Below are 10,549 nucleotides of genomic sequence, written 5' to 3'. Positions count from 1 at the left end.
AAAAAAAAAAAAAAAAAAAAAAAAAAAGAAAGAAAGAAAAGAAAGAAAGAAGGAAAGAAAGAAAAGAAAGAAGAAATAAGGATAAAAAGGTTACTGTAAAGCCCTACAGGGATGAAATCCAACAGTTTTTCTGATTATTGAGGCATCAACTGCTTGACACTGCATTTACAGGTATCTTGATATTGTGTCACAGGTTTATCAGCAGTTCCACAAGATTCAACTCCAACTCTGCATAAAGGCTTATGATGGCTAGGTGTGGTGGCTCACACCTGTAATCCCAGTACTTTGGGATGCCGAGGTAGGCAGACAGCTTGAGCCCAGGTTTTCGAGACCAGCCTGGGGAACATGGTGAAATCCCATCTCTATAGAAAGTATAAAGATTAGCTGGGCCTGGTGGTGGGTGCCTATAGCCCCAGCAACTCAGGAGGCTGAGGCGAGAGGATCCCTTGAGCCTGGGGGGTTGGGGGTGGGGCGGAGGTTGTGGTGAGCTGAAATCGTGCCACTGCACTTTTGCCTGAGCAACAGATTGAGACTTTGTCTCAAAAAAAGGTAAAAATGATTATAAATACTCAGTAAATGTCAAAGTATTATAGTCACACACAGCATAACAATAAAATAATATTCTTTACAGCAATTATTCCTGCCTTAAATGGAAGAATATTCACTGAAAAAAATTAATGTAGAAACAAAAGTTAAGGAAGGCCAGGCATGGTGGCTCACACCTGTAATCCCAGCACTTTGAGAGGCCAAGGCAGGTGGATCACTTGAGGTCAGGAGTTTGAGACCAGCCTTGCCAACATGGCAAACCCCGTTTCTACTAAAAAACAAAGAAGAAAAATAACTCTGAATTACACATATGTTCACAGCAACATTATTCACAATAGCCAAAAACTCAAATGTCCATCAACAGGTGAATGGATAAACAAAGTGTGGTAGATACATATAGATAGAATATTTAGGCATAATAAGGAATGAAGTGCTGATACATGCTACAATGCAGATAAACCTCAAAAACCATATGCTTAGTAACAGAAGCCAGACTAAAGGGTTACATATATTGCATAATTCCATTTATTTATTATTATATTTTTTGAGATGGAGTCTGGCTCTGTCACTCAGGCTGGAGTGCAGTGGAGTGATCTTGGCTCACTGCAACCTCTGCCTCCCAGGTTCAAGTGATTCTCCTGCCTCAGCCTCCCAAGTAGCTGGGATTACAGGCACGTACCACCATGCCTGGCTAATTCTGTTTATTTTTAGTAGAGATGAGGTTTCACCATTTTGGCCAGGGAAGTCTCAAAGCTCCTGACCTCAAGTGATCTGCCCACCTCATCATCCCAAAGTGCTGGGATAACAGGCATAAGCCACCGCACCCAGCCTAATTTATATGAAATATCTAGAATAGGTAAATTCATAGAGACAGACGGGAGGATTAGTGGTTGCGGGAGGGAGGTATTGGGGATGGGGAATGGGACATCTTAATGGTTATAGAGTTTCATTTTGGAGTGACAGAAACGTTTTCGAACTAGATAGAAGAGGTGGTTGTACAACAATGTGAATCTACTAAATGCCACTGAATTCTCACTTTAAAATGGCTAATTTACGTTAATGTGCATTTCAACTTGATGCATTTTTTTAACAACTCAGAACTCAGCCTACTCCACACAGAAAGTAGCACATTTAATTTCTTCTCACAACACGCTTTTAGAAAAATATTTTCCCTAAGTAATTTTTCTTGTATCTTATTACTGCTTTAAGATGTCAATTGTGCACCCAGCATGAGTATCTCTAAGTAGACAGCAGCAGTCTTTGTCAGTCAGATAAAGATTTACACAGAAGAGTAGCTGCTTTGATAGGATGAAAGGTGGCAACAGCTCTACAGTGTTTACTTCCCTCTTTATTCCCAATAGCACTCCTCCTTTCCTCCTAGGATCTGGGAGTGAAGGACTGGTTGTACCTCAATGCCCCGTTCACCCTGGCAGAAGTGACAGCCTGTTGCTCCCGACCCAAAGCTCCTAAGTCTCAGAATAAAAGAAAAAATTTTTTTCTAGATTCCAAAACTACTTCTCAGTAACTTGCAAATATCAGTGTCTTTAAGGAAAACCAGCAATAAACTCTTAAATTACATTTAATGTAAACAATGACTGCTTGCTAGAGTAGTCACTTCAACAAACAGATAAAAATCTAAGGATGTTAGGGCCAAGACACATATCCAAGCCCCTGTCATATTATTATATATAAAGGAAATTCTCAAAAGGAGAGAGGGCAGGGAAATGATGTAAGAAATGCTCTAATATTAACAACTTCTCATGTGGGCTTATGAAGCATTTCTGAAGAGTCCCTTGTGCCAATTTAAACCCATTATGATACAGCTCCCAGCGGGGGACTGCCAGGATCTGTTATTAGAGTGCTATACAAAAGCTAAGAGGGAAGCAAAAAGAAATTTCAAGATAAAAACAATCTAATTTTTGCTGGGCTTTAGCTCACCTCAAATCTAAATACAGCATCAAACTATGAGTTATGTTGAGTTAGCAACTTTGAACATATATTTATTTCTATTTTTAATCAAAGGTCTTTATTTGAAATGCAATCTCCTATTATAGTTTTTTTGTCTATTCTTTCAATGTTATCCAACTATTATAGTTTTAATTAATATAAATTCTAAAAGCAAGTATTGTTTCCTGGTCTTTCATTGTTTTCTACAGTGAAACCTAAGATTATCATTTATAAAGAAGATGGGAAACTACATAGTTTGTAGCAAAAATCCCATTTAAAAACAGAAGAAGGGCATCTGTATTTTATTCAATGTCTCTAAGAATAATAAATGCATTCTAGATAGTTTCTCCAAAAAGAAAGACAGTATCAGAAAGAACAAAAGAATAAGCATTAACTCTCTCACATAAGGCTTCACTCACCAAAATCTCCTTCTTAATTTTTATCATTTATCCAGGTCATCTTCTAAGTCCAAACAAGCTGGCATTTTTAGGGCTTGGATTTCAAGGTAGCAGCCCAGCAGCCAAATCAAAATTCTAAAAACAAACAACAACAAAAAGAGAGAGAAAGAGAGAGAGCAATAAAGCCACAGTATTACATAGAAATTATAGATAAAACCTATCTTTTTAACAAAAGTCAATGTAAATATCAAAAAATTATCAAGTCAACATTGGCATCTTTAGAGAATGTTAAAATAGGGTTTTCATTAAGTCTACACAAAGATTATCTTTTTTGAGATTTCCTTATTGTTTTTTTTTTGTTGTTGTTACCCTCACTGGAGTGGGATAAGGGATCATAGCTCACTGCAGCCTCAACCTCCTGGGCTCAAGCAATCCTTCCACCTCAGGCTCAGGTTCCCAAGTAGCTGGGACCACAGGTGCATGCTACCACATCTGGATAATTTTTGTATTTTTTGGTAGAGACGGGGTTTCACCATGTTGCCCAGGCTGGTCTCAAACTCCTGGGCTCCAGTGATCCACTCACCTCAGCCTCTCAAAGTGCTGGGATTACAAGCATGAGCCACTGTGCCCAGCCTTTTTTGAGATTTTAGGCACTCATCAGCAAGCACTGAAAGACTGTAGAAGCAAAACTCACAGACTTACACCACCTTCACTTAAGAATCATAAAACTGTGATTCTAAGCCTTAGAGCCCTCTCTATACCTTCATTCCTAACTCTGTCAAATTAAGATGAATTAACATCATGTCACACTACTTGCATATGCTTAGAGCCCAAAACAAAATATTTTGTACACATACAAAATCTGAGACCTGCTTTTCTAATACGAGTACAAATTTAGTTTTTAAACTTTACAAAGTTTTAGGTGTTAGTTTTTTCCTGTTTTATCCATAACAGCTATACATTATATTTTTCATGAAATTTTAGTATAAGTTTTAGGTATAAGTTTTTTTCCTATTTTATCCATAATACCTATACATTATATTTTTCATTAAATTTTCAGTTTGTCTTGAAATATTCTTTACAGTAGATATAAAACTTATGTATGGCATTGGCATGGCAGTACCATGTCCCAGCTCCTCAGGAGACTAAAGCAGGAGGATCACTTGAGCTCAAGTGTTTGAGGTTACAGAGAGCTATGATCATGCCACTGCAATCCAGACTGAGCAAGAGAGCTAGATCCTGTCCCTAAAAAAAATAATAAAGCCATAAGATAAAAGATTGGCAAGTTCAAATACAAAAAACTCAATTCTGCAAAGCAAAAAGCATCATAAGTCAAAAAAAAAAAAAAAAAAACAAAGAAAAAAATACTTGCAATCATATCACTGATAAAAGAACAAATCTCCCTATATAGAATGATATTAAAAAAATATATACATAGGTATGTGTATGTATATGTGTGTTTATACAGACATATAAAATTTTTAAAAATCAACAATTTGGACAAATATATAAAAATGGACACAGAATATGATCAGAAAATTCACAGAAAAATAAATACAAATGAACATTCAACATATGGAAAAATGTTCATCCTCATACAAAAGAAGCAAAAAACAATTTTATACTCATCAGATTAGCAAAACTCCAAAAATTTGATAGTGCACTATTATGGCAAGGTTATGGTGAAACAGGCACTCTTACTCATTGCTGGTGTTAGTGCAAATTGGTACAACACCAGCAATTAGGGAATGTCTTTCAAAATCACAATTACAAGCTGGGTATGCTGGCACACACCTGTAATTCCAGGTACTTGATAGGCTAAGACAGTAGGACTGCATGAGGCCAGGAGTTCAAGACTGTGATAAGCTATTAGCATCTATAAATAGCTACTGCACTCCAGTCTGGGCAGCACAGTGAAACTTCATCGCTTAAAAAAAATTACAATTGCACAAACCATTAACCTAGCAATTCCACTCCTGAATAGTGATCTTACAGATAAACGTATCACCATATAAAATGACGTATGTATAGTGTTATTCACTACAGCATTGTTTATAATAGCAAAAGTTAAGAAATTACCCAGATGGGCCAGGCAGAGTGGCTCATGCCTGTAATCCCAGCACTTTGGGAGGCTGAGGTGGGCGCATCACAAGGTCAGGAGTCAAGACCAGAGTGGTCAACATGGTGAAACCCCATCTTTACTAAAAAAATACAAAAATTAGCTGGGCATGGTGGCTTGCGCCTGTAATCCCAGCTACTTGGGAGGCTGAGGTAGGAGAATTGCTTGAACCAGGACCGAGGGGGCGGAGGTTGCGGTGAGCCAAGACCATGCCACTGTACTCCAGCCTGGGCTACAGAGCAAGACTCCATCTCAAAAAAAACAAAACAAAACAAAAAGAAACTACCCAGATGTCCATCAATAGGAACTGATTTAAATTATAGAACATCCATAAAAATGAAGTGTAAAAAATAAAAATAAAAAAAAGAGAAACAGCAAGAAGGAGAATGCTATCTGTGTACTGATACAAAAATATCTCCAAGGATATATTTTTGAGAGAAAAAAACAGAGTAAGCATGGAGTACCTTGCACTACATTTTTGGGGAAAAGGGGAGAAAAAATATTTTGTATATGCGAGTGCTAAAAATACTCTAGAAAGAAATATGAGACCAATAAAAATGGTTATCTTACAAAGTGAATTTAAAAAATCATGTTATACCAGAGGGAAGGAAGCACTCAGACTAACAAGGAGTGTGTCACAAGGACACAGGAGCCAGTTTTAAGGGGTTTCCACTGGGCAAATTTAAGACAATTTGAGTATCAAAAGAGAATAATGACTAAAATTGTATCATGAATAAGTAAGAATCTATGAATCCCCAGCAATGACTTAGAGAGTAAAGAAACAAAAAACGTGCTGAACCAGAGAAAGAATCTAAAAAAACAAAAACCAAACCAAAACACACAAACAAACAAAAACAAAAATGGCTGGGCGAGGTGGCTCACGCCTGTAATCCCAGCACTTAGGGAGGCTGAGGCAGGCAGATCACAAGGTCAGGAGTTCAAGACCAGACTGGCCAACATGGTGAAACCCTGTCTCTACTAAAAAAATACAAAAATTAGCTGGGCATGGTGGCTCGTGCCTGTAATTCCAATTCCAGCTACTTGGGAGGCTGAGGTGGGAGAATTGCTTGAACCGGGACCTGGCAGGTGGAGGTTGCAGTGAGCTGAGATCACGCCACTGCACCCTAGCCTGGGCTACAGAGTGAGACTCCATCTCAAAAACAAAAACAAAAACAAAAACAAAAACAAAAACAAAAACACCCAAAAAACAAAAAACACTTCTTGCCATCACTGAAAGTAACTCTGACATTAATGACTTATTCTAAAGATTGATAATTAAAGAATTAAGCAATTTATAGACTTTTTTCTAAAAGGGTTCATACACATAGAATGGGAAAGCTCTCTTTTACAGAAGACTATCAGTTAATAAATGTAGAAGGAGAGAAAGAATTTCAAAATCACCATTTTGCAGCTATGAAATAAATGATCCAGGCAAGGATAATCACAGGTTGCTAAAAATCATTTTTGCATGATTGAAAAATGTTGGCTGGGCATGGTGGCTCATGCCTGTAATCCCAGCACTCTGGGAGGCCGAGACAGGTGGATCACCTGAGGTCGGGAGTTCGAGACCAAACTGACCAACACTGAGAAACCCCATCTCAACTAAAAATACAAAAAAATTAGCCAGGCGTGGTGGCACATGCCTATAATCCCAGCTACTGGGGTGGCTGAGGCAGGAGAATCATGTGAACCTGGGAGGCGGAGATTGTGGTGAGCCAAGATTGCGCCATTGCACTCCAGCCTGGGCAACAAGAGTAAAACTCCATCTCAAAAAAAAAGAAAAAAAGAAAATTGTTGGTAAACAGGTTACCACAGTGCCAAAGGATTATTCTAGAAATTACTTCCTAATTGCAAAGGGGAAAAACTGAGTACAATTATAATGGGAAGATGTGACAGTCACCAGCTTAACCTAGAGGTAAAATTCAGCAACGATTAGAGTGAGACTCTTCGTTTATGCCTCCTGATGTAACTTTCAAGTACACAGCCTTAGTTATGAAGGATTATTACCAAAAGTGCCTAACCTTGATCTAAACAAGTCTTTAAATGTAATTTCTCCTTCATAGGAAATTCAAGAGATAGAGGAACAAGAAAAATCACAAGAAAACATAATCTGACAGAGCTAGAATATGGAACTTGCTACAACAAAACTGGTCTGGTCTCTTTAAAAAGCTAAAATCTTGGGGAAAAAATAGGGGAAGAATAGAGTTCTAGATTAACAGAGTCATAACAACCAAATGCAATGCATAAATGTTACTTTGATCTGGTTTAAAGAAAATAGTCATAAAATAATTTTTTAGGCAGCTGGGGGAAACAATGTGAACTGAGTAGCAGAAGGTATTAGGGCATTATTTTAAACTTTCTTGGGTGTGGTAATGTTATTTGTAATTAGGTAGAGAATGTTCTTTATTCTTAGAAGATGCATGATAAAGCACAGGGATAAAGTATCATTATGTCTGCAGCTTATTTTCAAATTATTCAACAAATACAGATGTTGCAAATATGGCTAAATGTTAACACTTGTTTAAACTAGATAGTGTTCATTGTATTAGTATTGTTTCAACTTTTCTATATGTTTAGATTTTTTTTTTTTTTTTTGAGACAGAGTCTTGCTCCATCACCTAGACTAGAGTGCTGTAGCATGGTCACAGCTTACTACAGTTTCAAACTCCTGAGCTCAAGCAACCCTTGCACCTCAGCCCCAGCATAGCTGGGACTACAGATGCATACCACCATGCCCAGCTAATTTTTTGATTATTTGTAGAGCTGGGGTCTCCCTATGTTGCCCAGGCTTCTCAAACTCCTAGGCTCAAGCAATCCTGCCTTGGCCTCCCAAAGTGCTGGGATTATAGGTGACAGCCACCGCACATGACCTGAAATTTTTCATATTAAAAGAGTTGGAACCAGGTACTGTAGCTCATGCCTGTAATCCCATTACTTTGCAGGGGCTGAGGAGGGCAGATTGCTTGAGCACAGGAATTCAAGATCAGCCTGGGCAACATGGTGAAACCCTGCCTCTATAAAAAAATACAAAAAATTAGCTAGGTATAGTAGTGTGTGCCTGTAGTCCCAGCTACTCAGAAGGCTGAGGTAGGAGTATCACTTGAGCGCAGGAGGCAGAGTACCTGCGCCAAATCATTTCCAGGTGCCTAGCCACTGCCACTATCTCCAACTCCGTATTCCCTTAGGTTAGTCTCTCCTACTTAACCCCACCCAATCCCATCCCCGCCCCGCTTACCTCCAGGTAATAAACCTTATTATTCACACAGTTTATTTCCCACTGTTGGCTCCTTCAACAGTCCTATCAGTGTTCTGGCCCCTCTTGCTCACCTATTCTTCAGGCACACAAACTCCACCTGCCTTTCCCGCATCCCCGCTGGCTCACAAACTTGAAGTTTTAGAGCTAGAAAGGAATTTAAAGAATATTAGTCTTATTTCCCCAACTCTTTCAGGGAAGGAAAATGGAAACACACAGTTTTTTTCTTTTTTTAAATTTATTTCCCTTTTTTTTTTTTATAGAGACAGGGTTTTGCCATGTTGACCAGGCTGGTCTTGAACTCCTGACCTCAAGTTATCTGCCCACCTCAGCATCCCAAAGTGTTGGGATGACAGGCGTGAGGAGCAGCACCCAGCCTGAAACAAAGAGAGTGGTCTCTGCTAAAAATGCAAAAATTAGTGGGGCATGGTGGCACATGCCTGTAGTCCCAGCTACTTAGGAGGCTGAGACAGGAGAATTGCTTGAGCCTGAGCTTGAACCAGGGAGGTGGCAACTGCAGTGAGCCTAGATCGTACCATTGTACTCCATCTGGGAGACAGAGCTTGCAGCTTAGGTACCAGAGACACTAGGCTACAAAACAAAGTTCCCTCTAGTATTTGGGCTACATAAAGCACTAAGCAGGCTCTTAAGGTCCCCAATTCCAGGCCTTGGTTCCTGGATGGCATTTTCCTTCTTTTGTCTCCTCTGTGTATTTTCAAAGAGCCTCCGGACCTGCTCTGAGCCAGACAAGGGCCCATCGTTCTGAAGGGAGAGTCCTAGGCCTGGCTGGCAGCATTCACCACAAGCTGACTCAAGAGACTTTGTGTCTTGATTGAACATTGGCAGTAGCCAGGTGTACTTGCCGTAGGCCTGGGGTGGTGGTGGCCGTAGGGAGAGACTCCCCTGTTTGCAGAAAGGGGACTGAAAAATGGGAAGGACTTTGTCTTATTACTTGGGTGCCAGCTCAGCTGCAGCAGAACAAAGCACTAGGTAGATTCCTAAGGTTTATGACTCTAGGCCCTGGCTTCCGAACATCTCTGGACCCATCCAGGACTGGAGAGAACTTGCCGCCATGAAGGAAAGGACACAAGCATGGCTGGCTTTACCACCTGCTGACTGTAAAGCCCTAGGGCCTTCAGTGAAGAACAGGTGGTAGCTAGTTGGTGGTTACTGCAGGCCTTGGGCAAGAGACCCAGTGTAGTGCTGGTTTTAAGTCTGACCCAGTGTAGTTCCAGTGATGGTGGCCACAGGGGTGCCTGTGTAACCTCTTCCCTAGCTCAGCATAGAGAGACAAATTACAATTATTTGGGAGAGAGTAAGCGGAGAGCACAAGAGTCTCTGCCTGGTAATCCAGAAAATTATTATTGATTTTACCTAAGACCACCAAGGTGGTACCTCTATGAGTCTGCAAGAGCCACAGCATTACTACACTTGGGGTGCCACCTAATGTAGATACAAACACAGTGACAAAAGACCTAGATAACAACACTCAAGTCCCTTTGAATACTTGGAAAGCCTCCCCAAGAAGGATGGGTAAAAACAAGCCCAGACTGTAAAGACCACAATAAATACCTAACTCTCCAATGCCTAGACACCAGCAAACATCAAGGTAATCCAAGAAAATGTGACCTCACCAAACGAACTAAATATGGCACCAGAGACTAATCCCAGAGAGACAGACATATATGACCTTTCAGACAGAGAATTCAAAATAGCTGTTTTGAGGAAACTCAATCAAATTCAAGAGAGCACACAGAAGGAATTCAGAATCCTGTCAGATAAATTTAACAAAGAGATTGAAATAATTAAAAATAATCAAGTAGAAATTCTGGAGTTGAAAATGCAACTGACATACTAAAGAATGCCTGAGTCTCTTACCAGCAGAACTGATCGAGACGAAAAAAATGGTGAGCTTGAAGATAGCCTCTTTGAAAATACACAAGTCAGAGGAGGCAAATGAACAAAGCACATCTACAAGATCTATTAATAGAAAATAGCCTCAAAAGGGCAAATTTAAGAGTTATTGGCCTTAAAGAGGAGGTAGAGTGAGAGAGAGGGGCAGAAAATTTATTCAAATGAAAAATAACAGAGAACGTCCCAAACCTTGAGAAAGATATCAATATTCAAGTACAAGAAACTTACAGAACACAAACCAATTTAAGCCAAAGAGTACTACTTCAAGACATTTAATAATCGAACTCCCAAAGGTTAATGATAAAGAAAGGATCCTAAAAGCAGCTAGACAATAGAAACAAATAACAATTTTTTTTTTTTTTTTTTTTTTTT

At 39.4% G+C, this 10,549-nt stretch overlaps 1 protein-coding gene across 10 annotated transcripts in view; it reads right to left on the bottom strand.

Moving 5' to 3' along the window:
- The window catches only part of NCOA6 (nuclear receptor coactivator 6), a 114,429-nt gene that overhangs the window by 71,325 nt on the left and 32,555 nt on the right, over positions 1–10,549 (bottom strand). For 2 of the 10 annotated variants that reach the window (XM_032295177.1, XM_032295180.1), the window contains 2 exons: positions 8,246–8,410; positions 2,913–3,026 (listed from right to left, as the gene is read on the bottom strand). The gene's annotated coding sequence lies outside the window, so the exon portion shown is untranslated. Of the gene's footprint in view, positions 1–2,912; positions 3,027–8,245; positions 8,520–10,549 lie in introns of those variants that run through there. The other 8 variants (XM_032295178.1, XM_032295182.1, XM_032295183.1 and 5 more) reach the window with 5 other exon arrangements.

This window comes from Sapajus apella, unplaced genomic scaffold (genome assembly GCF_009761245.1).
Source record: "Sapajus apella isolate SASKATOON/1434 unplaced genomic scaffold, GSC_monkey_1.0 scaffold33, whole genome shotgun sequence".
NCBI lineage: Eukaryota > Metazoa > Chordata > Mammalia > Primates > Cebidae > Sapajus > Sapajus apella.
Note: the sequence above shows the minus strand (reverse complement) of the source record. Positions and strands in the feature narration are given on the sequence as shown.